The 14965-nt window shown below is 36.2% G+C and overlaps 1 long non-coding RNA gene and 1 pseudogene across 1 annotated transcript in view; both read right to left on the bottom strand.

The window, feature by feature from the left end:
- LOC110207385 (uncharacterized) overlaps positions 1-3053 on the bottom strand; it is a 70620-nt gene extending 67567 nt beyond the window's left edge. The window contains exons 1-2 of the long non-coding RNA XR_013484356.1: positions 2996-3053; positions 225-269 (exon numbers count right to left, since the gene is read on the bottom strand). This is a non-coding gene — a long non-coding RNA (uncharacterized LOC110207385). The remainder of the gene's footprint in view (positions 1-224; positions 270-2995) is intronic.
- A 9966-nt stretch (positions 3054-13019) lies between these two features.
- Positions 13020-13952, bottom strand: LOC110207337 (olfactory receptor 2D2-like; annotated as a pseudogene).
- Positions 13953-14965: the final 1013 nt, after the last annotated feature.

Genomic DNA, 14965 nt, shown 5'->3' on the forward strand with positions numbered 1-14965 from the left:
TCTGATAGAAAATGTACAATTTTATAACAGGCTTTTGAGTATAATACAGGAACCTAAGCACCAATGATTATATTGTTTATATTGAGTACTGAGGTCCAAATTCCAAGCCTCTGACTTACAGGTGAGTTTCTATAACAACATCTGCTTATGATTTGGTAATAATCTATAAAGAAAATGCCACCATTGAAACTGATGGTCATTCCAACTGAATTAAATTACTTTACCTTCCATGTGGTTCTTGCTTATCCAGTCTTGTTGTTCAAGAAAATCTGTTAGGACAACACTATTTGTTAGCATATGAAAAAATAAATTTCCTTTCTTTATAAGTAGTCTAAATTTCAGACTAACTAAGCTTCATAATACCCCTGAGTAGTACAACATAGTGAAATCTGATTATCCTGGCTTCCTTCTACATTATGAAATTTTATCTTCTTAGTCAAGAAATAAGATGTGATTATTGTAGGTAAAATAATTGGGAGCCAGAATACTTGGATTCTGGTTCAGATTATACCTTAGATTTACTGCTTTCGTGTTTCAATTTTCTCTATTCCCTTTCCTACTTCTTAATTCTACAAATCTTAGAGATTGATTGTTTTCAGAGTTTCAAATGGTCCAGAAAGGTAAACTTAGGAGAAGGCAAACCTTCAACTTGTCGTGTTATTCTCCTATGAAATGAAGATGCAAAGAAGAGCAAATTCATATATCTATGCCATCTCATAGATGGAAGCCATCTCAGATTTCATCTTATGCAATCCATGTCTTGCTAGGAACCATTCTCTCCTCCTTCCACCAAATTCCCATTGTGTTCTTTAAAAAACTGCATATTTTCCACTCTAAATATTTCCATAAACATTAAATTATCTTACTATAACATATTATAGTAAGTATAGTATAGTATAGTATAGTATAGTATAGTATAGTATAGTATAGTATAGTACAGTATAGTGCTATAGTATACTTTTAAGGCCCATCACCTTCTTTAGCCATGCTTTAGTTTATCATCATTCATTCTAAGTTGTGGTCCCCAGAAGTATTCAAAATAGATGTGTTCAAATGCGACCTCTACTTCTATTGAACCAATGCTTCTAGAATTTCATTGACTTTCTTGGTTGGCATGTCTCATTATTTAGTAAAATCAGATTTCAGTACACTTAAAATAATGTATTTTTAAAATATGAACTGTTATCTTCCTATGTCTACTTTTGCCCCAGTTGGTTTGAGCTGACATATAGGAATTTTATGTTTTCATTTGTCCCTTTCTTTTATTTTGGCAAGATCTTTTTAGATCTCAATATTCCATCTAATATTTAGCTATCCAAGATTTTGATGATAATGATATCTGTACCTTAATCCAAATCATTGATTTTTAAAGGCAAGGAAGTGACTTTGATATGAGACCCCACCCCTAGTCCCAGAAGAGACAATTCCTTTCAGTTAGACATTACTTTCTCCTCGACACTTTTAGGGACAAAAATAGTGAAAGAGAAGCCTTGTGTGGGTGTAATAGAATTCATCATAACAAATATGTATTTTTTTATGGTGACACAACTGAAGATTGAGTAAAAGCTATGGTATTCAGAGGATATTAAAGACAAAAGGACTGAAAGGTAGATAGTGGAAGAGAATCTGAATTTCCCTGAATAATTGATTCTGACATACGAAGTCTTGCCAAAATATAGTGATCAGCTAGGTGAGTAATGCTATTTTGGACCCTGAGATTTCTGGATAGTGACATTACAACCTATCACAATTCATGGTAGATTCTAAGATGGAGAGTTCAATTGGTCCTCAGAGGTAGTCTTACCCAAACAATTCTTTCCAAATGAGGAAATTGAGGCCCAGAGATGTTAAATGATTTGCCCAGAGTGATAAAGGTAGTAAGCATCAGAGCTGAGATTTGAATTCAGGTTCACTGACTTCAGAACCAGTTCTATTTTCACTGTGTCATGGCCTGCCTTGGACAGCCTATGGTTGGACACTGAAAACACCCTATGATCTTCTGCAGCTGGGTTTAAGAAGGTTTAAATAAATCCATAACTTCCTCTTTTAATGTCTGGAATCACACATTGGGTTATTTGTTCAGTCTTTCTTCCATAGATCATCACCATACCTGTATGAGGTAAGGGTATTTTTTTCCAAAGAGAGCATGAGGGACTAGCTCCTCTCTCTCAGACAACAGCTAGGTATGGATAAAGAGATGTTTTTTCCACTCCAGACCAGTTTTTGTCACAATGACAATAATTTGTAATATTTTTATAGGCTTTAAAGTTAGAAATGCTCTTTATGTAGGTTTCCTCATTCAATACTCACAACGATCCTTTGACATAATTGCCATTATTATACTTTTTAAAAAAAAATATAAGGAAATTGAGGTTGATAGAAACTAAACAAATTGTCTAGTGTCATGTAGCTAGTAAATGTATGAGAAAGGATTGAACTCAAATCTTTTTAACTCCAAGCCCAGCACTCTAGTCATTGCTTAAACCCTTCTAAGTATGGATTATGTGAATAGCATCCACACACTGCCTGCCTCAAAGGAATTTTTCATTTAATGCAAGCTGTCACTCAGGATTCATTCCAGGCAAGTTCCTGAGGAACTTGTGCTGGTGATGGAAGACACAGCTCCCACATGGAAACTCATTTGCCTATTTCCATTCCCAAGGGAGAATATTGGCATGTCAGATTCAGTGGACAAAGCAACAATTATGCACAAAGTCAGAAAGATGTATAATTCAAATCCCCTTGAGACATCCAATATTATTTTTTTGAGATTATTTTTCTCCTTTATTCTCCATCATGTTTTTTTAAGAAACTGACTTCTGCCAGCAGTGGGGGAGACAAAAGACACATTAAAATGATAGGCATTTCAGTACTCACAGGAAAAACCACCCCCTCTGACAAAATACCAACTTTGCCCAACTGAAAGGAGATACATATTATCTTCAGTAATCCTGTCCTCTTTGCCCCTTCTCTGTCCTAATCCTAGCATTCTCACCTGGATGGCAGTAAAGAACAGGAAAACATCTATAGCCAGTGAAGAGACATCAATATAGAATACAGAACAGAGAACTCAGAAGTAGCCCCTTGGTAACATAGAAAACAAAATGATCTCATCCATCAGGCAGAAAGTACATTTCAAATGCTTGTAAAAAAGACAGCAAGGGAGAATGAAGATAGTCAAGGAGAAGTTGAGAAGAGTAGAAAACTGGTTTAAATCAATTCTTTCCATCAGCAAATAGCCTTGTGTTTCAGAGTACTTATCTTTCTAATAAGGACTGACTTTTAAGGACAGTCCCAGTTAAAGGGCTTTAGTATAGCTGGTCTCTGGAGCATCTAATATACTCTGGAGGATTCCTCCTCATTAGGGTAGACCTGGCACTCTATGTTTCTGTTCAGGACGGTAATCAGGTGCTACCAAAGGGAATATTATAGTGCAGGTGTATCAAAGCTACATCTTCATATCTAAACTCTGAATATACTTTCTCTCTATCCCCATATTCTTTGTGACCTCATAGGAAGAGTGAACAAATAACTAGGTGTGTGGCTTACTCAATTTTCACCATGATACCTGGCATCTTCTCATCTGTTTATAATAATATGTCCATTTCTGATCTTAGATTTCATGTTTTTTGTCTTAAGAAAAAATCGTTTGAAATTCCTACAAATTATGTTTATCAGCGTAATTCTATGGTCTTGGTGTCTGATGATACTTTGATATTTGAAATCAGAAACCAGAATGAGAATATATCTAAATTGGTGCCTCAGAGGTCATTTAGGCCAGCCCAAAGGATCAAGCATTTTTATAACATTCTGGACAACAGGTCATCTCACTTCTCCTTGATTCCCATGTGATCTCACTACCTTCCGAGGTACTTCATTTTTTTAAACAACTATTAATCATCTAAAGAATTTTTTTGTTTTAGGGTTGAAATTTACCTTCTTGTAACTTCTATCCATTTTCCAAGTCTTGTCCTTTGCCAGAGTTGCAACTAGCATGGGTTGAAAGGCTCTTGATATTAGGGTACCTCTATAGAGAAACCACATGCTTCATCAATGAGGTATTGGCTGTCCTCACAGCTATCCTTACTATATTTCTCTGGCCCTCCTCACAGCAGTCACCTCAGGGTGCTAGTCCAATTGTTGCATTCCCTTGTTTCTGTGAACTTTTACTTCCCCCTCTTGTGTGGAATTGGGCTACACTCTCTGGGGGATAGGCTGTCACATTCCCAAGCCAACTTCATCATTGGCCATACTGTCCTCTGTGTAATTACAACCTCACTATTCCAGCTAAGTTTTCCCTAGGGATAAATTTTTCTAGTTGTTGCTCTACTCTCTGGCACCAAATGAAGCAATTCTAATTTCTTTTCAATATGGTGATCATCCAAATGCTGAAGACAGCTATCATGTTCACTATCACTAGGATAAATATTCTCAGATGACTCAATCATCATGTGGCATGATAATTTACTCCTGATCTAGGAAGTTATGTCTTTGCTGGCTAGACATTGCATGGTTGAGTGGCTGCCTTTCTTTGTATTGGCTTCCCTTCATTGACAGCTTATATGTCATATCTTACTATGTCTCTGTCTTGCCCTTTCTGTTGCTTCTTCCTTTGCATCTTCCTTCCCGATTTTCTCCTAAAGGACAGTGTTTTGATTAGAGCCATTCCAATCATTGTTCTTAGATTTTAATCCCTTAGGAGGCTCCTCATCATTCTCCTAATCCTCTATTCAATACTTAAATTGTCAATGTACCTTCTAAATAATGGTACATGGAAAGTGGTCTGCCAATGGAGTCTCTCAAGTTCCTCACTTTGAACACTACATCTCTCTTAAAGAAACCTCCAAGACTGAGCTAAAAGAGTAAGACTTCATACTCCTAGTCCAACCATTGGATCAGGAACCAAATTTAAGGGTCACCTGGTGTTGGGATACAATTTTTCAAGGTGTCAATAAGATCTGAATGGAAAAAAGAGCTGAACAGAATCCTAAATGTGAAATCAGTGATCTGAATGGCCATAATTATGGCATGAAGTAGAAGCTTTTGTCATTCAGGCTCTTTAATTTTAGGCTGACACAAAATAACCCTGACCAAAATAGGAAAAGAAGTTCTGTTGACAAGAATCTTTCATTTTTATGACTTACTTTTGATAGTTTTGCTTTGTATTTGATATTCATTACTTCACGTCTCTTCCACTCCCCTACTCAGAGAGACATAACAAGTACTGAAGAACTAAAAACAAAGTGAATAAAAGTAATTCAGCAAAACTGTGAAACTCATCAACTGAATTTTACAATACAGTTTATATTCCACAACCATTGCCATTAACATCTGCAAATAAGAGACAGTGGTAAAATTCCTCAAGTTTTCTCCTGCCAAAGCTTGGTCATTATACTTTGGCAGTATTAAATATATTTTTTGTTCTTTCCACTTAGTTTTTTTTCAATCTTGTGTATATTGTTTTCCTGGTTCTGTTTGTATATATTGTCTTCTTGTCTCTGTTTATTTCTCTGCATCTATTCATATGTCTTCTCATATTTCTATAAATTATATTTGTTACTTGACCCATACAGCAATATTGCATTACTTCAAGTACTTTAATTTGTTTACTCATTCTTCTAATCAGTGGTTATCTATTTAGTTTCCAGTTCTTTATCACAACAAAAAAAAATTGTGTCCATTAATATTTAGACATACATGAAGACTTTTAACATCTGCCTTCAAACTCCTTTGAGTTTATGCCTAACAATTGAATGTCTTGTTTTACAGTAAATAGAGCATAGGATTTGAAAGCAGGAAGACCTGGGTTTGAGTTCCACCCTGGACACTTAGCAGCTACATGATAAATAAGCTATCAAAACTTCAGATTCCTCATCTGTTAAGTGGAAGTAATTTAACCTGTAATACCAATCACGAAGTCTGTTATGAGGCTGAAATGGAAAAAAAAATGTACGTGAATGAATGAATAAGAAATCATCTATTAATAGCTGACTACGTGTTGAGAACTGTAAATACAAATAGAATAAGACAGTAAGGAAAATAGCCAAGATGGGGACTAGCAGAAAGAAGTACAGTCCAACTCTCTAGTCCATAAAGACTTCACAAAGACCTAGAAAATAGATCAGACCAAGTCCTAATGGGGAAATCCAAGAAAAAAAATCACAGGGAGTCATATTTCCAACCAAAGTCAGCAAAGGTAGACAGAGAGGTTTGTGGATAGTAGAGATGTAGTCTAGAGGAACAGCAGCATGGAGTTCAATAGCATGGGAAGAGGCTATGCACTAATAGCCAGAAAAGGTTGTAGACCCACAAAGAAGAATTTGCTGTTCTACAGGCTGCAGGAAGAAGTCAGTTGGCAGCTCTGACTCTCACTATACAGTTCCAAATCACAGATGCTGGATGGTGGTGTTCCAGGGTAAGGAGTGTTGAAATCCCTAGGCTGTGTGCTGAGAAAAAAAATTGAGTTCAGAAGTATGTGATATTCATATGACTCTGACCTAGGAGCAGAGCAAGATCTCAGTTTCAGCCTCCAGTCCAGTCTAAAGTATATGGTAGAATAATCAGAGCAAGCAGACAACACCAAAGGGATACTTACAATTCTGCCACTCCAAACAAACAGACCTTTCCAGCTGGCTAAGAGTGGCTTTGTATAGCAGTATTTTGCTGGAATTCCAATGTGGAACAAGCACGAATGGATGTTTCTCAGAGCCAAACTCAGGTCAGGAATTTTTAGAGCTCAGATTAGGGCAGAGGGGAAAGCAACCAGACTTAACAATGGAGCAAAACACTTTGAGAGAACTGAAAGCTTACAAGTCCATAGCTTGAACTGTCCCTGAGATAATGAAATAATATAACACTTGATACTCCAAGAAAGCAGCAGAAGAAAACATGAGGACAAAAGGTCAGTCCCAACCTGTCCACTAGAAGTATAAAGAGCCTAGTCCTTACATAAAGTCTGAAGTTAGAAGTCCAAAGGAAGAATGAACAAACAAACAAGAAACTTACCAAAGAAAATGTTGTGGGATGGTGAAGCTTAAGACATAAACCCAGGAAAAGAAAATGAGTTCAAAGTGACTATAAAGACAAGCCACAAAGAAAAATGCAGCTTGGGCATACATTCAACTAGAATTCCAGGAAAAGGTTAAAAACAAGAATTTTTAAAGTTTCTATTTTTTTTATAAATGAAATGATAAAGATCAAGAAAAAATGGAAAACCATTGAGAGCTATAAAATAAAAAATTATAAAGAATAACTTGGTTTGGGAGATAGAAAACCTTGCCCAAGCATCAAATTCCCTGAAAATTAAAATGGATCAAATAGAAACTAACGACTTGATTAAAAAATAGAGACTAATACTTGAAAAAGTAATAAATATTAAAACAAATGCAAAAGACTGAAAAATAGGGGAAAAGCCCATAAAGTATCTCTTAGCAAAAGTAACTGACCTAGAAAACAGAAGAAGTAGAGGTCATTTAAGAATCATTACATTAACTGAAAACCATGACCAAAAAGTAACCTATGCATTATATTATGAGAGATTACAAAAGAAAACTGATGAAATCTCTTAGAATCAGAAGACATAGTGGAAATAGAAAGAATGCACACATAACCTCCTGAAAGAAATCTCAAAATTGAAACTCCCAAGAATACTCAATTCAGAATGCAAAGATTTCAGATCAAGGTGAATATTGAATATTGAATTCAATTCAACATTGAAAATGACCAAAAAAAAAAAAGAATTCAAGTACAAAAGAGCCACTGTCAGGATCACAGAAGCTATAGAAGCCACAAATATTAATGAGCAGTGATATTGGAATAAACTGTTCTCAAAGGCCACACACACAAAAAAGGCCATATCCTTGATGTTGCCATCACCCACAAATGCACCACCTTCATGTTCAAGAAGTTTGACATCCTTTTATCCAATCACAATCTATTGACCTTTTCACCTCTTCCTCTTCCTTTCCTTACTTAACCTTATTTTTCAACTGCACCATGACCTCCATTCCCTTGACCCCTCAGTTTTCTTGGTCATCTCCCATGAACTAACTACTTTCTACTATTCTCCCTACTCAGACTCCTTGGTCAATCAATTCAATTCTGTATTCTCTCCTCTTGAATCCTTAGCTCCTCTATCATGTCACCAATTATGCACAGCTAAGCCTCAGCCTTGGATCATTCCTACCTTTTATCCTCTTTGTGCCTACAACATGTTCAGCTGAATGAAAGTGGAGAAAATCATACAATGATTATGATTGGATCCAATACAAATTTATGTTATGTAAGCTCAACATGGCTCTTACTGCTGCTAGGCAATCCTACTATACCTGCTCTCCACAGCAACTCTTCCAGATGCTTTCATCTTTCCTCAAACCCTCATGGTCCCCTCCCCAACTACCTTAGCTGAGAACCTAGGCTTATATTTTACAAAAAAATTGAGAACATTTGCTCTGAGCTCCTTCTTCTCCCCTCTTCCTCATCTTCTTTCACTAAGGTGCCTTCTGCTACATTATTCTCCTTTACTCATGTTTCTCATGATGAAGTAGTCTTACTCCTTACCAAGGCTACCTTTATACTTGTTCAAGTGATCTCATTTCATCCTGTCTCCTTGAATAGATCACTGTCTCTGTTAACCCCACTCTTTCATTTATTTTTAATTTCTCCTTCTCTATTGGCTCATTTCTTACTGCCTACAAGCATGCCCATGTTTCTCCTGTCTCAAAAAATGCTCACTTAATCATTACATCCTTGCTAACTATTGTCCTATATTTCTCCTCCTCTTACTAGCTAAATTCCTTGAAAATACTGTCTACAATAGATGTCTACACTTTATCTCCTTCACTCTCTCCTTAACCCTTTACAATCTGGCTTTGGATTTTATCATTCCACCAAAATTGTTTTTTCAAAGTCACTAATGATCTCTTAATCATCAAATTTAGTGGTCTGTTCTCAATCCTCATTCTCCTTGAATTGTCTTCAGTATCTGAAACTGTTCATCACTCTCTTATCCTTGAAACTCTGTTCTCTCCTAAGTTTTTGGGACATAATTCTCCTCTGGTTTTCTCCTACCTACCTGGGCATTTCTCTGTTTCCTTTGCTTGATCCTCTGAATCATGCCCTCTCAGTGTCTCTCAGCATTATGTCCTGGGTTCTCTGCTCTTCTTCCTCTACGCTATTTCACTTGGTGATTGCATCAGCTCTTATGGATTTAATTACCATCTCTAGACTGATGATTCTCAAATCTACCTTTCTTGCCCCAATATCTCTGCTGACCTCCAATCTTGCATCTCTGACTACCTTTCATACATCTCAAAGTGGTTGTCCAGCAGAAATCCTAAATTAAACGTGTCCAAAACTGAACTCATCTTTTCTCCAAAACCCTTCTCCTGCCTCCCTTTCCTATTAATATAGATGGCACCACCATCCTCTCAAGCTCCTGGTTCAAAACCTAGGAATCAACTTGGATTCTCCACACCCTCCCATAGCCAATGTGTGCCAAGACCCTTCAATTTTACCTTTGCAACATCTCTTTAAAATGTCTTCTTTTTTCCCTTATACTGCCACCACTCTGGTGCAGGCCCTCATCAGTCATGCCTGGGCTATTACAGTAGACTGCTGGTGGGTCTGCTTGCTTCAAGTCTTTCCTCTATCTACTCACTAAGTGATTTTCCTAAAATGCAGGTCAGATCATGGAGCCACTCTACTCAATAAACTCCAGTGACTTCTTATTGCCTCCTGGAGCAAATATAAAGTGCTCTCTTTGACATTCAAAGACCTTCATAATCGAACCCTCTCATACATTTCTAGTCTTCTTATACCTTATTCCCCAACATGTACTCTTAGATCTAGTGACACTGGCCTCCTGGCTGCATGAACAAGACACCTTACCTCTCAGCTTCAGGAATTTTCTCTGGCTATCCCCCATGCCTGGAAAGCTATCTCTTTTCTGTTCTGACTACAGACCTCCCTGACTTTCATTAGACTCAATTAAAATTCTACCTTCCCTCTTTTAATTATTTCCTTTTTATATTCCATATAGCTCATTTACGTATATATACATACATATATACATATATATACACATACATACATACACACATACACACACACACACACACACACATATATATATATATGCTTGCATGTTGTCTCCTCTACTAGGTTGTAAGCTCCTTGAGAGGAGAGGCTGTCTTTTGTCTCTGTTTTTATCCTCAACACTTAGCATAGTACCTGGCTTGTAGTGGATTCTTAATAAAAGTTTATTTATTGATCTTATATTCATTCAATTAGAAAAGATGATAAAAGGGGCAGCTACATGGCACAGTAGATAGACCACCGGCCCTGAAGTCAAGAGGACCTGAGTTCAAATCTGGCCTCAGACCAAACACTTGACACTTACTAGCTGTGTGACCCTGGGCAAGTCACTTAACCCCAATTGCCTAAAAGCAATAAATAAATAAATAAATGAAAATTAAAATAAATAAATAAATAAATAGATGAATGAATGAATGAATGAATGAATGAATAAATAAATAAAATAAAAAATAAAGAAAAGATGATAAAAGATGGATGCAATCAATGGAGAAAGGTTGTGGAAATCATGGTACATGGAGTTGTGAACTGTTTCAAGAATTCTGGACGCAATTTAGAACTATGCTAAAAAATATTCTTAAAAATCCCTATCTTTTGACCAAGGGATCCAACTGCTAGGCATGTACATAGAAGATGTTAAAGGCCAATATAAAGCTCTCATATATATGCATATACTCATAGGCACACTTTTTGTGGAAGGAAAGAACTAGAAACACAGTAGATGCCCACTGATTAAGGGAAGGGCTAAATGAATTTTGATGCAGGAAAGCAGTTTAATGTTGTGGTGTTATCAAATTAGAAATATAAATAATATGCAAAAGCATAAGATATGTAAATGAATGCATCTTGAAGTAAAAAGAACCAATGAAACAAAATATACAATGACAAAAAAGTAAGTATAATTAATCAAAATTTAAAATTTAACATTATATAATGACCAAGCATGGGCATGGAGAAAAGCTGAGAAATTGTACTACTGTTTTTTATTAGCAGATGTCAGTGAAAATGGGTATGGAATATTGCATATACTGTCAAATGTACTTGAAAAGTTGGGTGCTCTTGCTTAACTGCTCTTTTTCCCTTTATTTTTCTATTCTCTGATAACTTAATTTGCTTCTCTGGGTAGGAGGATGGGAAAGACATAAATAATGAATATTATAGGAAAGAAAAGTTATCAATAAAATAAGTCTGAGAAAATCAATGCCATGTCAGTATAATTTCATTCAATTTTTTGGTCAAGGGTAATAAGTTGATATATCAGGAGGAAGGTATAGATACAGTATACCAAATTTCATGAAAGCATTTGACAAAATTCTTCATGCTATTCTTATGGGCAAGGTGGAGTGATGGGAATTAGATTCTCAGAATAGTTAGCTATATCTGCATCTAGCTGAGTGACTAGAATAAAAAATGATAAACAATAAATTAATGTCAATCTATAGATGAGTTTTAGTGTGGTGTCATAATTATCTGTTCTTATGTTATTCATTTTTTTAAATCAGTGACTTGGATGGGGAGGTATGTTTATAAACTTTTCTGATGACAGGAAACTGGGAGAGACAAATAACATACTGAATGCTAAAGTCAGGATTCAAGAGAATAGCCACAACCAGAACAACAGGATAAATCTTTTAAGATGAAATTTATTTTGGATAAATGTAATGTCCTGAATTTGTATTAGAAATACCTACTGAATAGTGCAAAATCAGGGTAGATGGTTAGAAATAGCTTGTCTGAAAAAATCCACAAAATCGATCTGACTCAATTGTGTGAAACAGAAGCTTGAAGAACTGGAGATATTTAGTCTATAATAGTATGCTATCTATAGTAGTATACAGCTTCTAGTTGGAAGGGACATGATGGCTGTCTTCCAATGTTTGCAAGTCTGTCATATGGAATAGGAATTGGGCCTATTCTGCTTAGTCCTTGCAGGCAGAGCTAGAAACTATGGGCAATGTATGTAGATAGGCAGATGGCTAGATATATGGAAAATAAACCCTTCCTCACAATTACAGTTGTCTGCAATTGGAATATGCTGTCTTAAGATTTTGAGCCAGGTTATTGGCTTAACTACTGTTCAAGAGTATATAGCTATAAGTTGAAATGAATCACCTCTGAGATTTCTTTTAAAAATATATAGTTTTAGACCTATTACCATACACATTTTCCTCTTTATCACTTTTCTTACTTTCCTTTGGACACTGGCTTAGCAATATTAATTCAACAATTTCATATATATACATATATATACACATACACAATCCATATATATACACACACGTATGTGTATATATATATGCACACACATGCACATATATATACATATATAACATACATATACATATATTAACAATTAAGTCAACAACCATTGTTTAGGACATACTAAGTGCCATATAATGCATATATTACTGAACACAATTTTTGTGATATGGTCCTACATAGGAAGAACATAATGGTGCTTTATCAGAACACATGGAACACTCTACATTAATGACTGTCTAATATCAGGTTAGATTTTTCTTTCTTTCTTTTTGAAGGGCCATTAACTTTGCAAATATCTCCCTCTTCCAGTTCATAAGAATCTTCACATGATGTAATTCTCTGTGCCCCTTAAATCTGCTGCACAACGTTCAGGAGACATGATAACTCTACATTAATAAGACCCATTCATGAGTACTTCATGTTAGTGTAGGTTCACCTATGACTGGAGTGATAAATGGATCATCTCATACCTGAGTCACATTGTAAGTATACAATACACAAATAATCTATGTACATGTATATAGCAATATTAACATATATTCTCCACCACCAATCATGAGGGAAAAATACATTTCCTCCCTGTGGAAGTATGGTGGTGGTGGTGGTCATGATACAACAAATTTGGGAACTGAAAGACATGCATGAATTCAACTACATTGTGAGGTTCAGTGTCTGCAAATTTTCCCTCTGTTGGCTACATTCCCCAGTGCCTTCTTCACATCCTTGTTCCTCAGGCTATAGATAAGAGGGTTAAGCATGGGGTTTACCACAGCATAAAATACAGACACCAGTTTCCCCTGCTCCTTAGAAGACTTGGGTGTCATGTAAGTCATTATTCCTGATCCATAAAAAAGGATAACCACAAGAAGGTGGGAGCCACAGGTAGAAAATGCCTTAAGTCTCCCTGAGGTTGTCTTCATCCTGATGACAGTCACTATAATAGAGCTATAGGAGACCAGGATCAAGGACACAGGTGCAAGAAGAATCACCACTCCCATGAGGAAAATGGCCAATTGTGTGCTGTGAGTATCTCCAGATGATACAGCCAAGATTGCTGGGGCCTCACAAAAGAAATGAGCAATTTTATTGTCTCCTTGATAGGGTAGGTGTAGTGTGAATGCAGTGTCTACAATGGAAACTAGAAAACCACTGGTCCAGCATCCCAAGGCCAAGAGGCAACACACCTCCCTGTCATGATGAGAGAGTAATGCATGGGGTCACAGATTGCCAAGTATCGGTCATAGGACATCACAGCTAACAGGGCACATTGTGTACATCCAAAAATGAGAAAGAGAAGAAGCTGAGCTGCATCCTATGAAGGAAATGACCTTCCTCTTGGACAGCATGTGGACTAGGGCTTGGGGAACAATGTTGGTAGAGAAGAAGAGGTCAGCTGTGGACAAATTGCACAGAAAAAAGTACATGGGTGTGTGGAGACTAGAGTCAGTCAGAACCAGAGTGATGAGGAGCAGGTTTCCAAGAACAGTAACTAAGTAGACCCCCAACACTAATACAAAGAGCAGTAGCTGAGTCTGAGGGTCCTCTGAAAGTCCCAGCAGGATGAATTCTGTCACTCCAGTCTGGTTTGTCTGACTCATGTTTGGTCTTTTTATCTCTTTAGGAGGGAGCCAATAACTTCATTTGGAGAAATAAATGATCTAGAATATCAAAGGAAATAATGAAAAAGGTAGAAATGAAGGGAGAATACCCATTCTGGATCTCAAATTATGTTGTAAAACAGCAGTCATCAATAGCCATTTGATATTGGTTTAAAGATAGAGATGTAGATCAATGAAAGACTAGGCAAGGGAGAATCAGAAACAATGTAATTCAATAACCTAGAGTTCAATATACCAAAAAACATAAATTACTTTGTAAAGCACTATGTATTCTATAAAAAAAAAACTGCTGGAAAATCAATGTGCCATAAATGAGGTTCAGGTATGTTATGTCATGTTTTATAATAAATTTAAAATGGACACATGACCTTTGTAGTAAAGATCATTAAATATTAAATATTTAGAAGAAAAGCAGATAATAAACCTGTAAAAGCTGAAAGTAGAAGTTAGACTGGAAGATAAATAAGGCACAGAGGCAGTTACAAAAGGTAACAGGTAATTTTGATTCCATGAAACAGAAAATCTGCCTAAACAAATGCATCTAGATTAAGAAGGGAATAGTTGAATAGCAGAAAATTGCTTTATATCAAATTTCTCCAATAAAGGTTTGGTATCTGAGATATATAAATACCTTAGTAAATACAGAAACATATGAGATATGTGTGTATGTGTGTACACACACACACACACACACACACACACACACACATATATATATGCATACATAGAGAGAGAGAGTCATTCCCCAATAGGTCAATGGTAAAAAAAAAATACTAGAAAAGCAATTGTCATTCTCTCTCTCTCTCTCTCTCTCTCTCTCTCTCTCTCTCTCTCTGTATACATATGCATATATATGTGTGTGTATATGTGTACATATACACATATACGTATGTGTATATGTATGTATAGAAATATTGATATAGATTTTGATAGATGTAGATATCTATACCATACCTATAAGGAAAATGGCTATCTGTGAGCTGTGTCTACAG

Source organism: Phascolarctos cinereus, unplaced genomic scaffold, assembly GCF_003287225.1.
Source record: "Phascolarctos cinereus isolate Bilbo 61053 unplaced genomic scaffold, phaCin_HiC Scaffold_2;HRSCAF=192, whole genome shotgun sequence".
NCBI classification, from domain to species: domain Eukaryota; kingdom Metazoa; phylum Chordata; class Mammalia; order Diprotodontia; family Phascolarctidae; genus Phascolarctos; species Phascolarctos cinereus.